This window comes from Pelodiscus sinensis, chromosome 17, assembly GCF_049634645.1.
Source record: "Pelodiscus sinensis isolate JC-2024 chromosome 17, ASM4963464v1, whole genome shotgun sequence".
NCBI lineage: Eukaryota > Metazoa > Chordata > Testudines > Trionychidae > Pelodiscus > Pelodiscus sinensis.
The window spans coordinates 38011697-38033353 of NC_134727.1; the positions used below are offsets into that span (position 1 = coordinate 38011697).

At 59.1% G+C, this 21657-nt stretch overlaps 1 long non-coding RNA gene across 1 annotated transcript; it reads left to right on the forward strand.

Moving 5' to 3' along the window:
* Nucleotides 1-4549: 4549 nt before the first annotated feature.
* On the forward strand, nucleotides 4550-20949 carry LOC142818751 (uncharacterized). The gene is made up of 3 exons (XR_012896405.1): nucleotides 4550-4977; nucleotides 15506-15985; nucleotides 17351-20949. It is a non-coding gene; the product is annotated as an uncharacterized LOC142818751 (long non-coding RNA).
* The last annotated feature ends 708 nt before the right edge of the window (nucleotides 20950-21657 follow it).

Genomic DNA, 21657 nt, shown 5'->3' on the forward strand with positions numbered 1-21657 from the left:
CCCTGGATACCTACCGACAGAGGCAGGGCCCGCAGACACCATGCCACTCTGGACTGGCCACAGCGTTAGCTGATGAACGTTCCTGGGAGGTTTCGGGGCCGGTGTCAGGCCCGCCCCTCGCTCGCACCTAGTAAATGCCAGATGAAGCGATCCCAGCAAGCTATTCCTGTCCAGTAATCCCCGCGGAGACTGCCTCCATCACCCTGCCCGCTCTCCTGGCAAGCTGGCCCGGGACACACACACAGGCTATGTCTACACTGCAGCGTTTTTGTGCAAAAACTCACGGAGCATCCACACAGGAGTGACCCTAGATGAGCTGCCGGCAACTGGCGCCCTAGGCAAAACGCATGATCGGCGCCCCCGCGTCCAAACCCCTCAATAGCCATTTAATTTGGTGCCCTAGGCAACCGCTTAGTTCGCGCCTATGGACAGGCCGCCACTGCGTCCACACTACAAGTGCATTTCTGCGCGAGAAAAAGTCCAGGAGATTGTCAGACGACAGGGCTTTTCCCGCAAGAGTTATTCCTCTTTTTAAGCCATAAGCCTTTTTGCACAAGTGCTCTCGTGCAAAAAGGCGGGTGTGAATGGACAACAGGGGTTTCTTGTGCAAGAAACCCCTATGGGAAAAAGCACCGGTGCTCTGAAGACCATTCTGTGAATTGCCATCAGAGCTTTCTTGCGCAAGAGCATCCATGGCAGCGTGGACGCGCTCTTGCGCCAGAACTTTTTGTGGAAGATCTCTGCAGTGTAGACGTAGCCTTAGAGAGGATGCAAGCCGAGCCCTGGGCCCGGCCTCTCCTCCTTCACTAAGAACCATGGCGTGAACCCCAAATGCAGCCCACCTGTGTACTTATGTTACCTCTGTTAATCTTGCAGACAACGCTCATTTTACTCTTAGGGCTTGTCTACACAGACAGCAGCTCCGCTTGTGAAGGCCAGGACTTTAACAGGGTTCAGAAAAGAGCTAGATAGATTCATGGAGGTTAGGTCCATCCAGGATGGGCAGGGAGGGCGTTAGCCTCTGTTTGTCAGAAGAACGGGCAATAGGGGAGGGATTGATGGTTCTCTGTTCAGTTCACCCCCTCTGGGGCACCTGGCATTGGCCACTGTTGGCAGACAGGATCCTAAGCTAGATGGACCTTTGGTCTGACCCAGCCTGGCCGTTCTTACGCTGCAGTGACGACGCACTATGCAAATGGGCGAGAGCTCTCCCGTGCGCATAATCAAACCTCCTCCGTGAGCAGCGGTAGTTACGTCGGTGGGATCTCGCCTACCGACCGGGCAGGGCTGGCCTACATTTGGGCACCTGAGGCGGGCAGCTCAAATGACGCCTCTGTGCTCCCTTGCTTGGGCCAAAACTTTGAAAGGTCTCAATTCTCTGGGTGCTAGTGACGTTCCCCCCCCCCCCACACACACACAGTCTGGCACCTGAGGCGTTCGCCTCAAGGGAAGGCCAGCCCTGCGACCACGCCGTTCCCACCAGCGCTCCTGCCGGTGTCACGTAAGGGGGTGTTTGAGTCAGACTCCGAGCCGCAGAGATGATGCCAACACCAGCTGTAGCGTAGACATGGCCGCCATTCCCAGGGCGGGGGCTGCAAGGCGAAAAAGAGCCGTATCAATGTGCGGGATGCAGCCTGGATCTGCGACCCAGCCCCCGCGTGGGGTTTCAGTGCTTGGCTCCAGCCTGGGCCTGGGTACCTACTCGGCAACGGTTAACCCTGCACCCCAAGAACCCAAGTCAGCTGACCTGCCCCGCCATGGCCGTGCGCCTGGTGTTCTAACGCAGTGTCGTAGTTCAAGGCTCCTAGCAGCCCTGGAGTGGCTATTAGACAGGGCCCCGTCGCTCTTTCCACGGGGGGGGCTGGCGCTGCTCTCCAGACAGAGCCCAAGGAGGGAGTGTCCCGTCCCGTCTATGGGACAGAGACACCCTCCAGTGTCAGCCCCAGATAGAACATTCAGAATAATTAAAGAGCGCACACACACACACACACACACACACACACACACACACACACACACACCCTGCCCTGTGGCACTTGGGACACATCTTCTGGTTTTACTTCACACACATACACGCACACACACCCGCCCCGTGCACTTGGGACACGTCTTCCGGTTTTACTTCACAGCCACACACACACACACACACACACACACACTGCCCTGTGGCACTTGGGACTCATCTTTCCGGCTTTACTTCACAGCCACACACACACACACACACACACACACATACCCACCCAGTGCACTTGGGACTCGTCTTCCAGCTTTACTTCACAGCCACACACACACACACACACACACACACACACACACACACCCAGTGCACTTGGGACACGTCTTCCAGCTTTACTTCACAGCCACACACACACACACACACACACACACACACACACTGCACTTGGGACACGTCTTCCGGCTTTACTTCACAGCCACACACACACACACACACACACACACACACACACAGTGCACTTGGGACTCGTCTTCCAGCTTTACTTCACAGCCACACACACACACACACACACACACACACACACACTGCACTTGGGACACGTCTTCCGGCTTTACTTCACAGCCACACACACACACACACACACACACACACACACACATACACACACATACCCACCCAGTGCACTTGGGACTCATCTTCCAGCTTTACTTCACAGCCCCCCCCCCCCCCCCACACACACACACCCGCCCCGTGCACTTGGGACACGTCGTCCGGTTTTACTTCACAGCCACACACACACACACACACACACACACACACACACACACACACACACACACCCAGTGCACTTGGGACACGTCTTCTGGCTTTACTTCACAACCACACACACACACACACACACACACACACACACCCCGCCCTGAGGCACTTGGGACATGTCTTCCGTTTTACTGCCCAACCCCCAGAGCCATCTCCTCGGAAGGAATTCCCCGGCTGGCCCAGGGGTGGCACTGGAGTCCCACATCTCCGTCAGCCGTGCCCAGGACTGAGGGACGAGGCAGAGCAGGGGGAGAAGGGAGGCGGGGGGGGGGGGGCTGGGGCGATGCCAGCTCAGTCTGTAAATCCTCCCAAACTCATCCTAGCCTCCTGCCAAAGCCTGGGGAGCTGGGGAGCCTGGCGTGGATTTATGGCTGGAGCAGAGCGAGGGCCCCAGGCTTCAGGCGCCTGGTCCGTATTTTCACCCATCTCTATTTACCTGGGAAGAGGGAAGCAGCAGCTGCCTCCCTTGGAGCCCTTCCTCCCTTCCTCCCTCTCCCCCCGCCTGGTCTCCCCTTTGCACTCTGGCCCAGGATCTCCTGGGCTTCTAGCCGAACACGACCTGCCCCAAGCCCGGCAGCCCATCGCGCCCAGGGCCGGTTCTCCTGGTGACCAGGCCGTGCAGCCCCACGCCATCAGCCTTTAGGGAGCTCTGGTGTGACTGGCTGGGGCCCGGGGGGTGAGCACCGGGGGGCTGCAGGGGGAGGACAGTAGCTGGTCTCGGGGGGGAGGCGGGAGACACTCCAGGACTCAGCCGACTCCGGCCAGAAGGGCCGTCGCCCCGGGAGTGCTCTGAAATCTTGTTCCTGCTCCCTTGTGTGCAGCCCCCAGCTGAGTTATGGGTCCCCAACCCCAAAAAGGTTCCCCGCGGCGGCAGCCCTCGTGCGTGGAGCGACAGCGTCTCTGGGCTGCCGACCCGGCGGCAGAAGGGGCTGTGCCCTCGCAGGGGCCATGTGACAGAGGCGCGGGTGACCCCCAGCCAAGGCAGAGCCAAGCGTGCGTGTTCAAGGCTGATGTGTCCAGTTGCTCTGCCATCCACTCGCACGTCGGGAGCAATCGCTGACCTGTGTCCTGCAGAAGGGATCATGACGGGGGGCAGACCCAGGCTACACCCCAGGCACCAGCGTGGTCCGGCCGCAGAGACCTCCCGGTTCTCAGCTGCGGTCGTTGGAGGCGGGGGGCCTCGTCCGGCTGCGGAATCAGAAGCCAATTGCAAAGCTGGGAGGTGGTAAACGCTCAGCTCCCTCGTTGTCCCCCCTCTCCTAACCCAGTGGGGGGTAGATCCAGCCCAGGGCGGCATGGCCCAGCGAGGCCAGGAGCTCAGCGCTTTGCAGTTGTTTCCGGACTGGGACTCAGCCGGGGACCATCGCAGTTCTGGGCACCGCTTGACGTGAGCCGGGGGCTGGGACCAGGGCGCCCCGACCCTGCCCTGGCTCTCGGCCCCAGGGCGAACTTCACCCCAGTTCGGAAGCAATGAGGCCAGGGAGAGCCAGGAACCGCCGCGCCGTGCGTACCGCCGCAGGCTGGGTTACTGCGGCCTCCGCTGATCCGGCGTTGAGGCAATGCCTCTTCCAGGGACCGGCGCCTGCTCTTTCTCTGCAGGTCCCTTTCCAGCCCTGTGTTCCTTTCACCGCCCTGTGCCCTCGCCCCGGCACTCTGCCCCCGCCCCCCAGCCCGCAGAGCACGGCCCCTTTTGCAGCCACCCGCCGTTGCTGTCCCTGGTTACGGATCAACAGCCCGAGTACGAAACACGGCCGTTCCCAGGGACGCGGCTGGCCAAAGGGGACGGCTTCTTGGTTACTATGGTCCCGGCGCAGGGCAGCCGGGGAAGGGAAACACGCCTGTCACTGCAGTTTGTTCCTCCCGGGATTTATGTGTCTCTTGCAATTCGCCAGCGCAGGGGAAACCAAGCAAGCTCCCTGTGACTCGTTACTTCCCGGCACGGCCCCTGGCAGCCCGGGGACCAGGCCTGGCTCTCTCGGGGCCTCCAGTCAATCTATTTCTGGAGAGCTGGTGAAAAGAATAGCAGCAGGTGCAGAGAGAGAGCCAAGGCGGCAAGGAGCCAGGTCACACTTCCTCCTTCCTTCCAGGCGCATGGTGACTCCCCCCGAGAGGCCGGTGCGGCTGGCAAAGTAGGGAAGGGCTGGGAACCCGCCCAAGGAGCGCTGGATCACTAAGGCAGGCGCTTGCCGAGGCTGGCGGTGGTGAGTATCCTTTCCATGCTCACACTGGCTACGTGAAATCTGGACAGCAGCCGGCCGGTAAAGCACAAAGCCCCCCCGGCAACAGCCTTGGGAACGGCCGGGACTCTCGTTAGTGGTAAGAGGTGTCTGTGGCCTCTGTCCCCAAAAGTCTGCCCTGCCTTGTGCCGGGCAAACCAATGGGTGGGCATGAGTAGGAAGCAGGGTTCCCTCTATTTTTTCCCACCCATGTGCAGAATAAATTTTGTTCTGTGCACCAAGGCAAGTGCAGATGTGCACCACTGGTAGACACACATGCTGTTGGTTCTGGACAGCTGTGGGTGCTCTGCAGAACATCAGGGCGGCACCTAAATCTCTCCGGGGTGGGCACCCAGCGCCCAGCTTACAGGGAACACTGGTGCGGAGTCGGAGCCGATGGGCCAAAGGCTGGTGGCTTTAGCCAGACCAAGGCGTCCGGCCACTTCACTGCCCGCGTGGCGACGTTTGTGTGTCCGGACGGGCAAGGTCGGTGTGCGGGCACATAGCGTAAGAGGCGCGTGTGCTGTGGGGGAAGGGCCACAGGTGAGCACAGGGGGAGCCCGAGCCCAAGCCCGGCAGAGACCAAGAGTGAGGCGCAGGGGCAGAGCGATCGGGGGTCTCGGGACGGGAAGAGGCGCCGCAGGCCAGCGTGCTGGCAGAGTAGCCAGGCTGAGTGGGGAGGCCGGGAGGAGAAGCAGCCGGGGGAGAGGAGGCGTAAACAGGGCTCTGACACTTGGCCCATGTCTGGGAGCAAAAGGGGCTGGTAGCAGGAGGGCAGGACCACCGAGGAACCAAATCCCCCTCGCCAGTTTTTCTGCCCACAGCAGGCAGGGGCTGTTCTGTCAGGCTCACCGCTCTGGTGCCTTCAACTCCCGCAGAGCACGGGCCCTTGGGTTTGGCCTGGAAAACCACCACGCCAGCAGGCTCCGTGCCGCTCGCCCCGCAGTTTTCGGCCGTCTCCGACGCGTCCTTCTCGGACGGGGCCGGCTACGGGGCAGCAGGCGCTGGAGGCGCTGCCTGCTCCCCGGCGTATAAGGGGTTCATCTCGGCTCAGCTGCCCCCTCCCTGGGGGCAGCGGCTCAGGGGAAGGATGCTAAATTGGCGGCTGTGGGGCTGAACGCCAGCCCCAGGGGAGACGTTTCCAGGACTCTCTTTCCCTTTGGCCCCTGCGGGTGTGTTTTGATTTCTGGAGTCAGGCTGGGTCCCCGGAGGGAAATTCATGCGGCTACACCTGGGCTCGGCTTCTGCTGAGTCACCTTCCAGCTGGGCGGAAGAGTCAGGCGCTGCCAAAAGCTGCCTGTGCTCACCTGTCACCCTCTCGAGCCTCCCCCGCACTACAGGTACCGCCCCGGCGCTGGTCGGCCTGGCCGGCATCCCGCAGGCTCAGAAGCCGGGGCCCTGGCTCTGGCCAAGCTGCCCTTCACAGTGGACCCAAGAGGGGTGGGGAGGAGGAGGCTGTGAGCCACCACTCCGCTGCCCTGGTCCTAGGGGCTACCCCGGGACTGAGCTGACCTTTGGCGTCATTTAGAGCAGCCGCGGGGGCTAGAAGACTCAGGAGCCTGGAGCCCCCGGGGCTCAGATACAGACTGAAGTGGGGGAGGGGAGTGCTGAAGTGGGGGAGGGGAGTTAGGCGTGCTGAAGTGCTTTAGGCGCACCGGTGAAAGGCAAAGGGATGCACGCGCCTAAGTGATTTAGGTGCTTCTGAACCCCTCCCTCCCCTCGGAGCCAAGATTTGGGCACCTGCCTTTGGAAACCTTGGCCCCAGCCTCAGGAAGCGTTTCCTGCCAGCGGGGGCGGAGCGCCGAGAGGGAATATCCCTGGGCAAGTCGCTAACCGCGGTCCCGAACCCCGAAGCCGTGACGCTGGCGGCGCGGCACCCTGGGCGACTGCCCCAGTGGTCAGCTAGTCGCTGGCTCCCGTTCGCCTGGACCCAGCGCAGATTTACCTGCCGTCTCTCTGGGTCACGCCAAACACGCCGCTCCGGGCAGAGCTACCGGGGCGGTTCCGCCGGCTCACGGCAGGGGGCATGCGCCACCCGGTGGACGCCTGCGGTAGATGGATCGAAATGGCAGGGAGGGCTCGGGGGGCCTGAGTTGACCTGTTTGGCTGCGAGGCAGGTGAGTGACTCCCTGGGAAGCCACACGAGCGCCCGATTGGCCCATCACCAGCATCAGGGTCCGTCCGGTGGCTTCAGGGGGGTCCCTCCGCCAGGGAAGGTCAGAGGAGAAGCAGGGCCCGGCTAAGTCGTCGATCCTGGCAACTAGGATTTGGATGCTGCTGGCTCGGCCTTGGGGGAAGGAGTCTTGCACCGGGAGGAGATGACACCGTCACTGTCATGGCTCTGAAGACCCCCAGGTCTGTGAGGCCCAGGCCTGTCCTACGCAGGGGAGCCAACAGCCATGCTGGGCCCCTGGGAGAGGTGTTTTCAGGGGAGCAGACTCTGTGCTCCCAGAAGGGGCGGGGCTTGTGCAGAAGGGGCGGGGCTTGTGCAGAAGGGGCGGGGCTGTGGCACGCTCCGCCCCCACCCCTCAGTGTGTGCCGCGCGGTGCCCCGGCGGCAACTCTGGCGCCCTGGGCCCTTGCGAATCACCAGGCCCCGGAGCAATTTCCCCTTTTGTCCCCCTGTTGGCGGGCGTGGTCCGGTGAGGACATTACGGCCCACGGCTGGACGAGCCGCACTTTCTGAGCACCGCTTTGACCCTGGACTCTGCTGCTCCTGCCCGCGTGGGTGGAGCCCGTGACCAGAGAGGGTTTATGAGGAGCAACGGCTCCTGCAGGGGAGGCCGGTGGCGTGGGCTCGGGCAGCACCACTGCATGCAGCCCGGCGAAGGATCAAACGCGGCAGCGCAGGCTGCGGGAACGCCGTGTCTTCTAGTGGGAGGCAGGGCCGTTGACCTCCGCCCCTTGCTGCTATAGGCCCGGCCCTGCCTCTCCGAAGTCTGTATCCTCCCTGTAAGACCTGCCCTTCCTCCCTCGCTCACTGCCCTTCACAATCAGCAGCCCCCTGCCTAGGAGGGTATCCCGGGGCCCATCGCTAGCCACCTTGGCCCAAGCAAATCCCTGGAAGCGGCTTTAGTGTCCTCTTGCTTAAACCCCACGTGGAAATGTGTGTCCCGGACCTCCATGAGATTGTTCAGGTTCTTATCTCCCCCCCGCCCAAGTGCCACCCCCACATTCCCCATAGACTCTGCACTGCCCTCGCCTTGCCGAGACAGCGCCTCAGCCCTTACAGTCACCGGCCTCAGTTTCCCCCCAAAATGTGTGCACCTCGATAAACCCCCATTGCACACCTAATCTGCACGTGCATTTGCCCCCCTACCCGGGCTCTTGTAGCATTCTCATGAACAACCTGCTCCTAATATCTCAGTGACGGAGATTCTACCACCTCCCTAGACAATTTAGTCCAGGGTTTCACCACCCAGCCTAAACCTGCCTGGCTGCCACATAAACCCGGTGCTTCCTGTTCTTTCCTCAGAGCTGTAAAAGGACAATTTTTCTCCCTCCTCCTTGTAACAACCTTTTAAATACTTGAACGCGGTAACCGTGTCCCCTTTCAGTCGTCTCTTTTCCAGATGAAACAAACACCGGTGTTTAAATAGTCCCTCCTAGGCCACGTTGTCGAGAACTGTCGTCTGGTATGTTGCTCTCCGCTGCACTTTTTCCAATTTGTCCACATCTTGCCTGAAATGGGGTGCCCAGAACTGGGCAGCGTACGCCAGTGGAGGCCTAATCAGCTATTGGCCCTCCTGACCACCGATCCGAGTTCAGCGGTAGTGGCAGCTCCCCGACCCATGCCAGGCCTGGCAGTGGAGATGGGTGAGAGCAGCGATGAGGGGGAGGCGGTAACCCCCGGCCATTGCTGTTCAAGGGACGAGGGGAAGCTGAGTCAAACAGTGGGGCCAAGCAGTAACCCTCGGAACTCCTCGGTGGGGGAGGGAGCGGGATATACACCAGTGGCGGGGGAGGGGGCAACCTGTGATCCGTAGGCCACATGAGGCCCATTGGGGTTCTATGGGTGGCCCATGAGATGTGTTGTTTACTGTTGCCCACATGCAGGGTTGCCAAATTCTGTTGGTTTCCGTCCGTGTCATTTTTTTCCCTACCGGGATGACTGAAATGAAACCCGTAAAGCCAGGGCAGGTGGAGGGAGGGGCGAGCTGATTGCACACAACACTGGGAGAGCCGTGTGCTCTCTCTGCAGCCAATCAAAGCGCAGCTACGGTTCAATTAGCACACCCCGCACACTCTGGGTACGCAAGCGCAGGTAGCAAAACTGCCCTGTCCTGGAAGAGCGTCTTGGTTTCCGAGCCTTTAGGCTGTGCACGCCCCGAGGTCGCCTTTTCAAGCATTCCTCTGATTCCTGAGCATTAGAAATGTATTTTGTTTAGTGAAACGAGACTCTAGCGCCTTGTGGCGAGGTGCTGGGGCTGTGAGAAAAATCACAAACATTGAAATCTAGCAAGACGATCCTGAGAGTTAGTAGCCCTGGGACCGCTGTCCTAAGGTTTGGGATTTTCTTTTGGCATCACGTGTATTTCTGGATTTCAGGGCCCCTTCTGAGAGAGTTTGCTGCCCACAGATTGTAGTGGTATACTAGCACGTGAGAGCCACAGCGTGAAACTGACCAGGCGGGTCTTGTCTGAAGTGAATCAAGTGCAAAACATAAAGTGCATTCAAACCTGCACTCTGAGAGAGAGGAAGAGAAAGAGTGGGTGGTAGGGGAAGGGTTGTCCAGTAGTTAGGGAACTAGCCAAGGATTTGGATCACCTCTCTGCTCTGCCACTGACATCCTCCATGGCCTTGGTCAAGTCACTCAGCCTGGGTGCTTCAGGTCTTCATCAGTAAAACAGAGCAACTGCCCCTCTTTCCCCCACCGGATAGTGTAAAAAGAACTACATTACAGCTTGGGAGGGGCTCAGATACTCTGGTGCTGGGGGCCATCGTAGAGCAGGGGACTTTCTCCTGGTAGATGTACTAATAGAGATGTAGCCGTGTTAGTCTGGTCTTGCTGTATGACCTAGAGACCCCTGGAATGCTGCTAACCAACCCGGTGGCACTTATTTAGGTGTCAAGCCCTGACCTAGGTGTGAGACTTCAGGCGCGTCAGAGACTTAATTTATCACAGTCGCCCAGCCAGTGACAGTCTTACCTGTCGCTTTTTTCCTGAACAACCTCATCTGGGCCAGCTGGAGCATTCACAGAGATAAAAGTCGGGCAGAGGAGAGGAGATAATAACTTAGTACACTGCATGCTTATTTCGAAAGAAGCTACTCTGGAATAATTATTCCGGAATAGCACATCTACGCTGCAGGGAAGCCTCAAAATCAGTCTGAGGCAGGTTTCCCTAATGTAGACGTGCTATCTCCATTTACAGCCCAGGAAGCACTTAGAGGAATAACTTAGAATGGGCCTGGGGAGGAGTTATTTTGAAATCGCAGCAATGGAGCGTCTACACACGCCTTATTTCGAAATAGCTATTTCGGAATAGGCATTATTCCTTGTAGAATGAGGTTTACAGATTCCGGAATAAGCCTTCCGTTATTTTGGCTGTGTAGACGCTCACGTTGTTATTTCGAAATAACGCTAGTTATCTCGAAATCACGGTGCAGCGGAGACGCACTGTTACTCGGGAAGGGCAAGAAACATGGCAGCAAAAAAAAAATCCAGTGAAAGGGTGATTGATCTGTTTGTTTATTCTCCTTTCCCGGGGGGGGACTGGGAGGTTTTGCCCAGCTGTGTCTGCCATTTGACATTGGCTGTTTCAAGGAAAAGCGAGCAGTCCTGGACGGAGCCAGGGCATGCCAACCTGTGCTCTAAGAACATGACTAGGAACATGGTGCAAATGTTCTGGTGTGTTTCTTAAGAGCTCCCGGAACTTCATTGCTGGGTGGACGCCAGGCTGGGGCCTTCGTGCCCTCAGCCAACCGGCCCCGTAGGGAATGGGGATTGTTTGCCTGCGTTGGACTGGCTGGCTTGCCCATGAACCGTTTGGTTTTGCCGGAAGGGAAAGGGCTTGTTGAGCTGAGACCAAGAAGAGGCTCCGAACTGGGCAAATCTCCCTGTGTCTCAGTTTTCAGTGTGATCCTTTCTGGGCAGAGAGCAACAGCTGGGTGGAGCTGGCTCTTTGAAAGCTGCTTTGCTCCCTCTGAACAGCAGGGGGCAGCAAATCCAGGCTAATCCCCAAATCTCCCCTACTTCACCTGAAGTTTTAATTTGCCATGTATACATGTAATCCCAGGGTAACCCCACTGGCCACAGCAGAATTGCTCCTGACTGGCTCGGTGTGAGGGAGAGGCGACCTTACCTGTAGGGTGATCTGCGGAGACGTCTAACCTCCTGCTCGCCCGCAGCAGAGATGGAGCCTTGGACGTATGATCAACTATACAACATTGTTCCCGTTGACAGCAGACCAGCGTTTGCTTTCTCGGTCTTCTCAGCAACCCTACAATAACAAACCAGAGTGGGCAGCCCTGGACTCAGGAGCAACCCTACAAAATCAATGGGGACATCAGAAGACTTGTCCTCTCTTCCACTCCTCCAGTGACTTAGGGGCTCCCACTGGTCTCCGGGCCTGTTTTCGACTGCGGCTACGCTTGGCTAGCGAGAGGGATGCGAAGGTTGCATGTCCCAGCCCTAGGGGGGGTGCGTCGTCATGGCACATGAGAGGAAAAGAGGGAAGAGGCCCTGCCTCTCCAGTCCCTAAAATAGAGTAGAGGTTGAGACATCAGCAAGAATTTCACAAGCTAACTCCATAGTCTGAGAAACCATTTCCTGTGAGGTCGCCCACAGATCATGTCAACCTGTGGAACTCCTTGCCAGAGGATGTTGTGAAGACCAGGACTTTAACAGGGTTCAAAAAAAGAAGTAGATAAATGCATGGAGGTTAGATCCATCAATGGCTATTAGCCAGGATGGGTAGGCATGGTGTCCCTAGCCTCTGGGAATGGGTGACAGAAGAGGGATCACTGGATGATTCCCTGTTCTGTTCACTCTCTATGGGGCACCTGGCATTGGCCACTGTCAAAAGACAAGCAACTGGGCTAGATGGGCCTTTGGTCTGACCCCGTGTGCGCTCCCCCGGGACAAAGGCTCCAGCCCTCATGGGACATCCCTGCAGCATCTGTGCAGTCCCCGCAGCTGGGTACATTATTTCTCATGTGGTCCGACCGGAGCCTCGTGGGAACCGGCAGTGCCGGAGAGCTGGTAGCGAGGAGGCTGAGGAAAGCAGCGATGCCACACCTGAGTCCGTGGCCGGGGCTGGAGGCTCCACGAGCTTTGGACTCGTTAACCCTGGCTCAGAAGCAGCTGTGGAGCGGTCCGAGTCCAGGTGAGTCGTCAGCTCCCCGGGAGGCGTGTGCCAAAGCCCAGCCCACTGCAGTGATCAGCCAGCGCTTCCTGCTGCCTCTCTGTCTTCGATAGGCCCGGCCCTCAAGGACACCATCGGTTTGGGAACCCCCAGCCGTTCCGCACCAGCCTCTGCTCACCCAGACGCCTTCCAGGGGTTTCTCTAAAGCCCTGTGACCACACAAGCTCTGTTCTCTTTCCCGCGGGGCAGGAACGTTCTCCCCACACGCCTAGTGGTTCTACGAGGCCGCAGTGTAACCCGCGTGAATGCACCTCTGTGTGTGTCTATGTCCGGCACTCGCGCCTGGGCCTTAGCTCCAGCGTCTCCTGCTCCGAAATCCAGAGCTTGCCTTTGATCCTAGCGCCCTGGCCTGGGGGCATGGGGACGGGCGGATCTCAAGCACCCTGTGAGCTCCCATTAGCTTCTGTGGGTGAGCCAGGAGACGGAAGGTTGAAATGACTTACCCAGGGGGTCTCGGCAGGCCAGGGGAATACAGCACCGAAATCCTGACACCCAGTTCCACACTGCAACCATTGGGCGACACTCCCCCCCCCCCAATTCCAGGATCACCCCCATCTTGCTGCAGAGAAGCTGGAAGCCCCCTACTGTGTCCCCCTCCCCCCAAAGTACACTGGTCTCCCTCCAGTCTCCTTCTTCCCCTTTCTCTTTACTCTCCAGCCTGCTCTGTGCTCTGTGGACGGGGAGCTAGCCCTGGGGCAGGGAGCGAGTGCAAACACCCACCGCTGCCAGCCTTTGCCTGGCCTGGCTCAGAGCAGCTCTGGCATCGCTGGCAGCGGAGGGAACCTTGTCTACAATACCTGGGGGATTTCAACCCACTTCCTCCCAGAGCCTCGCTCAGTTAGCACCAGAGGGAAATTCAGCCTGCGTCAGGCACAGCCCCTCTCTGCCTGCCTGTCTTCCAGGGCTGGGACTTATCTCTGGTGCCGTGGCTGCTCCGCTCTCTGCGGCTCCACCCAGCCTGGGCAGAGGCAGTTAAGAGCCGTGGCTGCCACCCGCCGATTACGCGCGCCCGTACCAGCGCGTGCAGAGCTGGCTTTATCGTGGGCCGTGCGCTGCTGCTGGTTCTCGTTGGCCGTGGCCTCCCCGGAGCCTTGCGAGGACCCGCTATCTCCCCAGGGCCCGGGGGCAGAGCTGTGTGCAGCCGTGCTATCACCCCGGCAGCACGGCGCGCTGGGCAGGGTCCCGGGGCAAGCAGGGGCCTTCTCCGCACCGCGGGAGGGACTGGTGCTGCCCAAGTGGGCTGGGCGGCTGGGCGAGGGGGGCGCCACTGACCGCAGCGGCCCACCTCTGACTTAAACTGGCCCGAGAGGGGAATCAAGCTCCTAGGCCAGCACCGTTGGCAAGGCCAGGAGCAGGCCCTGAATGAGGAAGCCATCACGGGACACGAAGGGCCTGGCTCTCCGTTCTCCTGTCACCTCAGCCTGGGGAGAGGGCTTGGGCCGGGCACCGGGCGTCAGTCTCCCAGGACTGTCTTTGTTTCTAACCAGCATCCCCCGCGTTGCCTGTGGAGACGTCCTCTGAATCCCTAGCGACGCTCCGGGGCAGTTCCTGCCGTCGCCCGTTATTCCCCTCTCATTAGACGTAGGCCTTATCGCCTGCTGGGCGACATCGGTAGGGTCTCCTTGTGGCCACGTCCGCCCTCGGAAAGTTGAGATTTCTTTGATCCTCGGCCCGACCTACACTGCAAACTCGCATTAGCCCAGCTCCATCACTCAGGGGGCTGACACGTCTAGCCCTGAGCTACGTAGTTAAGACAACAACCCAACCCCCAGTTAGGGTTACCAGATGGTTTAAAAAAAATATCTCGGGGGGGGGGGGGGGGGGAACGGCCGGGAGGGGAGCAGGGCTGGCTGGGAGGGAGTCAGGGGGAATGGGGTTGGCTGGGGGAGATCGGGGCGGGGACTGACTGGCGGGAAGTGGGGCTGGCTGGGAAGGGGTCGGAGGGACCAGGGTTGGCTGGTGGAGATGCGGGGGACTGACTGGTGGGAAGTGGGGCTGGCCGGGAGGGGGTCGGGGGGAGCGGGACTGGCTGGGGGAGATCAGAGGGGGGGGACTGACTGGCGGGAAGTGGGGCTGGCCGGGAGGGGGTCGGGGGGAGCGGGGTTGGCTGGGGGAGATCGGGGGGGAGGGGGGGACTGACTGGCGGGAAGCGGGGCTGGCTGGGAGAGGGTCAGGGGGAGTGGGGTTGGCTGGGGGAGATCGGGGGGGAAGGGGGACTGACTGGTGGGAAGCGGGGCTGGCTGGGAGAGATGGGGAGGGACTGACTGGCGGGAAGTGGGACTGGCCAGGAGGGAGTCAGGGGGAGCAGGGCTGGCCAAGGGGAATGGGGGGACCAGCTGGGAGGGGAGTGGGGCTAGCCATGAGGGGGTCGGAGGGAGCGGGGCTGGCTGGGGGAGATCAGGGGTGGGGACTGGCCAGCAGGAAGTGGGGCTGGCTGGGAGGGGTTGAGGGGGACCAGCCGGGAGGGGGTCGGGGGAGCAGGGCTGGCCTGGGCGCATGCAGATGCCGGGGTGCTGCCCGTCCCGCGCATGGTCCCGGTGGAGCACGAGCAAGTCTGGCCCCAGGGATTCCATCCTGCCCCCACCCCCCACTGCGTAGCTGCGTACTGCCTGGCTGATAGACACGCTCACGCAGTGTGACTCACGCAGTACGAGCGTGTCTACCAGCCAGGCGCAGGGCCGGCCTTACCATGAGGCAAACTGAGGCGGCCGCCTCAGGTGCCAGACTGTGGCGGGCGGGGGGGGCGCCACTAAGACCCAGAGTGTAGAAAATTGTGTCTGCTGCTGGTGCAGGTGTATTCTCTCTGCTCTGGATGCACAGGGATGGGGGAGTGCGGTGCTGGAGGAAGGACGGCACAAGAGACACAACAGGCAGGCAGGAGAAAAGGGGGCTTGCAAAAACTCTTTTGGGGGGAAATTCTTTCCTTTCTAATTTTCTGGGGCGGGTAGGTGAATTTAAAATAACGAAGCGGTTTTGTGTGAAATTTTCTGAGGGGGTAGGTTAATTTAAAACAACGTCGCATGCAGAACACTTGGTTTGCAAAATAACTGATTTTTTCCCCCTGCCTTTTGTTAAAAAAAAAGGACATTTTATTTTAAAAAATAAGATTTTTTTTTCTTTCTTTCAAACTTTTTCATTTTCTGACCAGTTCTCACGACCTCCTGACGGGCACCTCAGCCTACTCCCGGGCGTGTCTCCCTGTACAAACGATCCACGAAGAAGGAGTTAGAAGGTGAGAAATCAGAGACGGGGTCAGGAGCCGGGGGGACGTTGTCTAGAAGTGACAGTGCAGGAGTCCTTGGCGGAGGATTTGACGTTTTATGGGACTTGTGCGCGTCTACGTGGAATGAGATGGAATGAGCAAGTCCTTGCGGTCTATTCCCAGCTCTGATATGGCGAGTCTGCGACTCAGTTTCCCCCCCTTTAAAGCGGTATCCATGAATCCCAGTTCCACGAGGGCACTTACCAGCACGACTGCGTATCGCACGTATTGAGGTCCTGGATGAGAGGTGCCACGCCTGCTTTTATCCGTGATTTAAATCCAGGGCAGCTGTCAGTACCGGATTGGTATCTTCCACCCTCATCTTTCCGCTCTGCCTCAGGGATTTCCAAGACTGCTCTCCTCACGGTGAGTCAGCACCTTTGGGAAGGCTGGGAGATACGACTTCGGCCTGGTTTTGTGTCCCTCGGGGCCCTTGCCCTTGGCAGCAATATCGGGGTTAAACTCGAACCTCAGTCATTTCAGCCAGGCTGAGCGTCGTCTGGTGCCAGGGGCGGCAGGTCTGCAGAAATGTTGGGGGTGTCCAGAGAGTGCGCCCCTCAGGCTCGGGGAGGGGGTTTGGAGAGGGGCTGCGGCAGGGGATTAGGGGGACAAGAGGAGGTGCAGGGCGCAGGCTCGGGGAGGGAGTTTGGGGGTGAGGGTGGGGCGAAGGCTCTGGGAGGGGCTGGGGTACGGGAGGGGTTGGGGTGTGACACTTACCTGGGGAATCCCCCTCTGACAGCAGCTCTTAGGCGGGGAAAAGGGGGCAGGGCAGAGGCTCCCCACACACTGCGGCCTACAGGCACCACCTCCGCAGCCCTTGTTGGCTGTAGGGGTGCTTGGAGTGGGGGGCAGCGTGAACAGACACCCCCCAGGGCGACGGCCATGCAGAGAGAGTGGCAGGAAACCGCTCTAGCCTTGGTGCACTGCTGGTGGGGGCCACCAGCCCCTTTTAAAATGCCTGGGGGTGGCAGGCAGGCCGGGGGATGCATGGGGGGTGGGGCGTGCAGGGGTGGCAGGTGGGCTGGAGGGAGCATGGGGGGGTGGAGCATGCAAGGGGGGGCTGGGGGATGCATGGGGGTGGAGCGTGCAGGGGGGGCTGGTGGGCTGAGGGGAGCATGGGGGGGTGGAGCATGCAGGGGGGGCTGGTGGGCTGAGGGGAGCATTGGGGGGTGGGGCATGCAGGTGGTGCTGGGGGATGCATGGGGGTGTGGAACATGCGGGGGAGCAGATGGGCTGGGGGATGCATGGGGGGTGGAGCGTGCGGGGGGGGCTGGTGGGCTGAGGGGAGCATGGGGGGTGGGGCGTGCAGGTGGTGCTGGGGGATACATGGGGGTGTGGATCATGTGGGGGAGCAGGTGGGCTGGGGGATGCATGGGGGGTGGAGCGTGCGGGGGGGCTGGTGGGCTGAGGGGAGCAGGGGTGGTGGGGCATGCAGGGGTGGCAGGCAGGCAGGCTGCGGGGAGCACCTTTAAATAAAAAAAGCACTGCTTAGGTCCATCAATGGCTGTTAGCCAGGGTGGGCAGGAATGGTGTCTCTAGCCTGTTTGTCTGGAAATGGGTGACAGGGGAGGGATCACGTGTTGTGTTCACTGCCTCTGGGGCATCTGGTACTGGCCACTGTCGGCAGACAGGGTACTGGGCTGGAGGGACCCTTGGTCGGACCCAGTCTGGCCGTTCTTAAGTTCTTTCTCCGCCAGCCATTCATGTCAATTCTCCGGGGCTCTCCGGCAGGATGCACGGCTCTTCGGAACTCAAAGACACAGAGAGGCTTTGATGCGTGTGCAGGAGAGGTAGGAAATTCCGAAAATGAACTCACACTCGGAGAGCAGTGGTACGTCCCACCTGCTCTTCTTTAAGAGCCAGTATCTCCTGGCTTAGCCCTGCAGGCTTTGAGGAAGGAAGCCCCCTGCCCTACCCACGGCCCAAAGGAATAAACCTCATTTTTTGGTGTAATGTGTCAACCCTTTAAGACAGTGGCTGTGTTTGGAAACCCCTGTCATGGTGGCAGCAGGACGCACGTGCTCGGCTCGGCCCAGCCCGGTTACCGCCGCTGGCACACAGCCCAGGGCCACCCGGGGTGGGCTGAACCCAGCCATGCAGGGCCCCGCAGCCGCGGGGAGAAGGGCGCTGCTGGCCGGTGCTGCAGGGGTTAACGCGGCCCCTGCCCCAGGCGGCCGCTGCAGGGTGGCTGCTGGGAGCTGCTGCAGCCTGCGATTCGGGAGCCGAGCACGTGGCGCCTGATGGCAGCTATAAGGGGCGATGCATGCCCCTTACAGCCACTATCAGGCGCCCCCCCCCCATAGGTTGGCGCCCCGGGCAGCTGCCCAGCTAGCCCATGCCTTAATCCGGCCCTGAGTTACACATCACAAGAAACGGGGAGCCAAGGAACTGTGATTTGAATGGGACTGTTGAAAACTTGTGTTTGTTGCATTTTGATTTAACTCAAACATCTAATAAGCACTTCGGAGAAAGGAGATCACTGTTAAAGAGGCAGCACCCCTTATGCTTCAATTAAAAGGGGATGTTCTCCCAGCCCATAATTAGCTTGTACCCCAAGAAGTCCTGCAGCAAAACCAGGGAAGAACAGTCGTTAAATCATGAGACTGCTGTAGTTAAAAAGAAGGTAGAAAAACAAAACACGTAAACAATTCCGCCACTTTTGAATAAGCTAGGGCTGCCTAGCCTACAGCCCGTGGGCCCTGTACATGGCCCACTAGAGCATTTCTTAAAGCCTCAAGCCTGCTTCAACACAATATGCCAACAGCTGATTCACTAGCATAGTGTGGTCATGTTTACACCATTTTAGTTCACCCGAGCATGTAAACAGTCAACACTGTACCTAGAAACAACCTTTCTAAAAGCATCTGACGCAAGCTGGATTCAACACATAGATCAATACCGGTGACTTTAAATCTTATGAAAATACGTAGACTTTGTGCTTAGGTCTGTATGGCCCTCCCCTGCAATAGGGCTGGGGAACACTGTGGTGAGCAGAGCTACTTCTGGCTTCGTAAAGAAGTAAAACTGCACAAGTCCTTTGAACGTCTTCTTGCACTGAGACATTCTAGGGATCTAGGGGTCATAGTGGTCCATAAGATAAATATTAGTCAACAGTGTGACACTATTGCAAAAAAAACAAACACGATCCTGGGAAGCATCAACAGGTGTGTTGTGATCAAGACACGAGAAGTCATTCTTCCGCTCTACTCGGCGCTGGTTAGGCCTCAGTTGGAGTCTTGTGTCCAGTTCTGGGCACCGCATTTCAAGAAAGGTGTGGAGAAATTGGAGAAGGTCCAGAGAAGAGCAGCAAGAATGATGACAGGTCTAAAGAAGATGACCGGTAAAGGAAGACTGAAAGAATTGGGCTTGTTTCGTTTGGAAAGGAGAAGACTGAGAGGGGACATGATGGCGGGTTTCAGGTCTCTAAAAGGGTGTCACAAGGCGGAGAGAGAAAAATTGTTCTCCTTGGCCTCTGAGGATAGGACAAGCAATGAGCTTAAATTGCAGCAAGGGAGGTTTAGGTTGGACATTAGGAAAAACTTCCTGCCGGTGAACTTAAAAAACAACAAATGGTCTGGTAGCACTTTATAGACTAACAAAACATGTAGATGGTGGTCAAACATTGGAATCAGTTGCCTAGGGAGGTTGTGGAATTTCCATCTCTGGAGATATTTAAGAGCAGGTTAGAGAAATGTCTATCAGGGATGATCTAGACAGTACTAGGTCCTGCCGTGAGGGCAGGGGATTTGACTCGATCTCTCGAGGTCCCTTCCAGTCCTAGTGTTCAATGATTCTGTGGGCGTAGATGGTGCTCTACTGGAAAGGTGAAACACGAGATTTCTGCCCAAGGAGGCCCTGTTTTGTCCAGCATCTCTAGTCTGTAGCCAGGTGGTTTTCAAACTAGGGGTCACGACCCACTGCTGGGGGGTGGAATGTCGGGCGCTGGGTCTCCTGGCTGCAGGGGGATCAGGTGAGCAGTGCGGGGGGAGGGGCTAAGGCAGCTCCCTGCTTAACCTGGCATCACAGACTGCGCTGCACCCCAGAAGCAGCCGCCAGCAGCAGGCCCGGCTCCTAGGTGTGTGTGTGGGAGAGCAAACAGGAGCGCACTGCCCCTGCCCCGAGCACTAGCTCCGCCCTCCCGTTGGCTGGCAATCAGCTGCTGGCTGCTTCTGGGGCAGGCTGGTCTGTGGTGCCAGGAGAGGCAGGAAGCTGCCTTAGCCCCTCCGCTGCACCGCTGGCCGGAAGCCCCTGAAGGTGAGCCCTTCCCTCCCCAGTCCTGCCCCCCCCAAGCCAGAGCCCCCTCCTATAGCCCAAAGCTCCTCCTCAGCCCCACCCCGGAGCTCATTCTAGTCCTATGACGTTGGGTCACAGCAGCGCTGATTTTCTTCAACTGGGTCATGAGAAAAAAAGTTGGAACCCCCTGGGCTAGCCGGGGAGCAAGTCGCGAGGTGATGAGGCGCATGGCCCGCGGAGAAGGGAATGGAAAGAGTTGCCCCCAGCCAACGGGCAGGTCCCCATCTTTTCATTTTTCTTACCTTGACTCCTACCCTAAAATAAAACAGATCCGAGTAAAAGAAACAGCCAAAGATTCCTTCTGGGGAAAGGAGTAGTTGGAAAACAGGGCATCTGCCGGGGGGGGGTGCTGGTATGCGTGGGAGGGGCTACGTAAAGCGGGGTGGGAGACGTGATCGCTTTGTAGCGTCCCTCTCCGTGTCAGAGACAGTGCCGGGAGAGGCTTCCCTGCTCCATGTGTGTGTCTCCCTCTCAGGCAGGGATATACGCTCTAGATTACACCAGGTGGGTGTAGGCCGGGAGGTGCCGCTTTTTCGGCGCTGCCTGCTGGAAATCCTTGGGGGACGGGGGGTGTTAGAGCTAGACAGGGGCTGAGCCAGCACCTGGCTTTGATTATTGCAACCCCAAAGGGCAGCTTTTCTGCATCAGGCAGCTGCAATAGCGGGGAACGATTGAGTGAGCTACACCCAGGTAATCCGGCCGGCAGACCCGTGCCCACATGCTGCAGAGACGAGCCGCGGGCTGGATTGAAAGGCTTGGCGGGCCACACCCGGTTCTAGCTGCTGCTGACGGCATGTCTAAAATGCCGCCTGCTGCCTTGTTTAAGCGAAGTCCATGTCCCAGAGTCGCATGAGGGGCTCAGCAGTCCACGGGTTTGATTCACTTGCCTTTGCGTATCTAGCGTCACCGTCTTTGGGCGCCCGTCAGCAAGCCCTTCGTGGCTGAGGCTGCTAACCCCGCTCTCCTTAGGATGCCCAGCTGGGTGCGTGTGGTCGATGATCTTTTACTTCCTAGGCAGATCACTGCCTCCGCGGTTTGCCAGCCCCAAGCTTCTGACCAACTCCCTGGATGTTTCGTTTTGCCCAAGAAACCCACCACCCCAGAGCAGCTGCCTTGTGCCGGAAGCTCTCTGGAGCATCTTCGAGTCCCCAGGCACCCTCTGGGCCGAGGACAATGTCATCCGCATGAGCCAGCTTGGTGAACGGACAGCGATACAGATTGAACCTCTCTCAGCTGGGACTCTCTGGTCTGCAACCCCCGGATGTTCCCGGACCAGAGGCTGAAAGCAGGTCGGGAGCCCGGCACATGGCGGTGGGGCAGAGAAGCAGCCAGTGGGGCGGCTAGTGACTAGGCCAGGGCTGGAGGCACTGGTGCCAGGGGTGCCAGAAATGACCTCTCTGGTCTGGCAAAATCCCTCCTCAAGTGCCGGACCAGGGAGGTCCAACCTGGACAAAAGTTCTCTGCCTATGGAACAGGGCTGAGGCCAGGACGCATCCTGCTTCACGCTGGAACTAGCGTGCGACTTGCCAGGCCTGTAGGGCCCCTCTTGCCCCGTGTCCCTGCCTCGTTCTGCAGGTCTTGCATTAGCCCCACAAGATGCCCCTATTGGCTGGATGGCAGGGAACCTTTCTCCAAGAGCCTGTTGACAGCACGACAGATCTCAGCGCATCCGCTGCAGCGCACACAGCAGTGAGGCCCGGTTGCTCTGGGGGGTGACATTTCCCGGGGAGGGGGCGGAGCGTGGC